General features: G+C 48.8%; 1 pseudogene; it reads left to right on the forward strand.

The window, feature by feature from the left end:
* Positions 1-302: 302 nt before the first annotated feature.
* LOC132226888 (TCF3 fusion partner-like) lies at positions 303-1041 on the forward strand (annotated as a pseudogene).
* Positions 1042-3079: the final 2038 nt, after the last annotated feature.

The following is a 3079-nucleotide window of genomic DNA, read 5'->3' on the forward strand; positions in this document are numbered from 1 at the left end:
TGGTCAGATGGCATGGTGTCGGGACAGGAATAAAGACCCGAGGTGACTCAGATGCCTGGCCACAGGTTAGACCAGCCAGCAGGGCCTTTCAGTTGGGACTGGGGTGGGGGTGGGGCGAGGGAGGCAAGCCGGAAATAGAGAACTACAACTCCCAGGAGGCTTAGCGGCCAGGGCCTGGGTGCCTGGCTGTGAAATCAGATGGGCTGTAGTTTCGCAAGCCACTTTAAACTAGAGGCTTGCAAGGTTGGAAGTTCTGCGTCGGGAGCCAGGGAGAAATGGAGCTGGAGCAGAGAGAGGGGTCCATGGCAGCGGTGGGCTTTGAGGAGTTCTCAGCACCTCCCGGCTGGGAGCTGGCGCTGCCTCCGCTGAAGGTGGTCACATCCTGGAGAGCGAGCTTGAGACCGAAGTGGAGTTCGTGTCTGGGGGTCTGGGCAGCTCCAGCCTCCAGGAGTGAGACGAAGAGGAGGAGGCAGCCTGAGGCCAGCAAGGGCGGCGCCAACAGGAACTCAATCGCAGGAAGTACCAGGCGCTGGATCGGCGCTGCAGGGAGATTGAGCAGGCGAAGGAGGGGGTCCTGAACAGGCTCCATCAGATGATATAGAGGATAACATGGAGACTCCAGCAGGAGCGGAGGTTCCTCATGAAAGTGCTGGACTCCTACAGTGACAACTACCGGGCCAGCCAGTTCACCATCTTACTGGAGGACGAGGGCAGCCAGGGCAGAGACGCCCCCAACCCAGGCAACGCTGAGAACGAGCCTCCAGAGAAAGAGGGGCTGTCCCCGCCCAGGAGGACGCCAGCGCCCACAGAAGCCAGCAGCCCGGCCCCTGGCGAGGGGCCCAGCAGTTGGAAGAGGCGGCGAGTGCCATAGGAAGGGCACTGGGCAGGAGTCCCGCTGACTCCGAAGCTGGCCCCGTGCAGATAAAGGTGGAGGAAGACTTTGGCTTCTAAGCCCTCGAGGCTCTGGACTTAAGTTGGGTTTCTCGGGGGCCAGACAAGCTGCTGCCCTACCCCACCCTAGCCAGCTCCCCCTTTGACTGACCCCCCAATAAATGGACCCGATGCAAAAAAAAAAAAAAGCTTATAGAGGCATGTTTATAGGATCAAATAGTATAAATATAGATGTAACAGGACAATAAAAAGAGAACCTGGCTATGATGATAACCTGAATGCTGCCTCTGTGTCATTCCTTCTTTGGGAACCCCTGGACCTGCTGGGGCTGGACCCCAACATTCCTCTTCTTATAAGGACTTCAGTGAGATGGGCTAAGGGTCCCACTGAAACTGCCACAATTTAATGTAATCCCCTCTTTAAAGATCTTATCTCCATATACAGGTACATTCTGAGGTTCTGGGGATTAGGATTTTAACATACATTTTGTTGATTACCCAAATCAGCCCTTAACCACCAGCATGTTTCAGAAAGTAGATTCCTACAGGGTTATTTACCAAACATTCAGAAGTATTTTTAAAAGAGCTAAGCCCCTTGCCCACCGTGTGGGCCCCTCCCAGCGAAGAGCAAAGGCCTGGGTTCCGGGCACCGGAGGAAAACTGGTGTCAGCAGCCAGGGGAAGGGGCCCCCAAGGGGCCCCAGATTGCGAGAGGACAAAGGGTGGGCTGAGGGACCCACCCGAGTGCACAAATTTTTGTGCACCGGGCCTCTAGTATAATAAGAAAAAAGTCAGTGTAGTGGAATGTTTTTTGGAGATGTTTTTAATCTTGATAAAACCTGTGGCCAGCTTATGTTTTGCTGACCCTGTAACATGATGGGATAATACCCATTACTTTTTTTCTCCATTCAAACCTTTAACCTTTAACCATATGCCTCCCACTTCACTTCCATTCCATGGAATCCTGGTCACAGGATCTGCTGAATTAGCCATTTTCTTCATTGTGTTTAACTCATATTTCATAGACTCAATGCCTGGGGAGGAGAAGATTAAAATCTGGACTGTCATCATTCCTCTTCAGAAATGTCTCAATTTGAGCACTAGCTGGTTTGGTTCAGTGGATAGACGGGGTTTGGTTCTGATCAAGGACACATACCTTGATCAGGTTGCAGGCTCCTCCCTGGCTATTGATGTTTCTTTCCTTCTCTCTTTCACTCTCCCTAAAACAAATCAATGGAAAACTATCCTTGGGCCAGGATTAAAAAATATTAAAAGAAAAAATAAATGTCTCAATATGAAATCTCAAAATTTTACAGCCAGTTTGTTTCAGTGGAGAAACATTGTGGAATAAAATACAAGCAAGCTTGAAGTAAGCTAGAGGAGACCTTGTATTTAAATGATGCCAAAGGACATTGCATTGGTTTCTCCACTGAGATTTAAAATGATTTCATAGTGTTGTCTGTTTCCTCACTGAGGAAAGGAAAACCTATTCCTAACCATGGAATGCTTCTCTGGGGACCTTGGCTGTGCCCTCTGAGCCTTTGCTCTGTCCTTTTCATAAGAAATGACCTGTGCTTACAGCTCTTGTCTCAGACTGCGTCCTCCCTGTAGAACATCTGAAATCCACAGGCCTCTTTTTATTGTGTACTGTGTTGGTCTCCCTTCAGGTGCTAGCAGGCAGGGTTTGTGCTGCTACAATTCGCTTAGGAGCTTTGAGTTTCCTGTGAATTTAATTGGGGTTCATGGCATTAGAAAAGCCACCTTACAAATTGTTTTCAGATAAGCTCTTCACCTGGGGCTTCCTGGAGGTGTTGTAGGACAGTGCCCTTAAATTCTTACATTCTGAAAATCCTTGATGGAATTTGAGGCACCACGTTAATGTTTCTGAGATCTTTAGGACTTTCATATGTCATGGCTTCATCCTTAGACCATGTTTTGCTGGATTTGATGTTAGCCCAGAAAGCCATTTCTCTACTTTCGCATTATTTGACAAATGGACATGAAGGAGCAGCTGTGAATGGGAAGTGGGTACTTGAAAGCCATAAATCCAGGTTCTTTTATTGTTAATTGTCTTTCTTAGCTTATCTTTCTCATTGATTTCAATTTCAGTGGCTTCCTAGCGAGAATCTCTCTCATCTTCATTCAGTGTCACTTTTGCACTTGCCCAGAAGCCCTTGCTGTGAGCCTCCT

The sequence above is a fragment of the Myotis daubentonii genome, chromosome 1 (assembly GCF_963259705.1).
Source record: "Myotis daubentonii chromosome 1, mMyoDau2.1, whole genome shotgun sequence".
In the NCBI taxonomy this organism is placed as follows: domain Eukaryota; kingdom Metazoa; phylum Chordata; class Mammalia; order Chiroptera; family Vespertilionidae; genus Myotis; species Myotis daubentonii.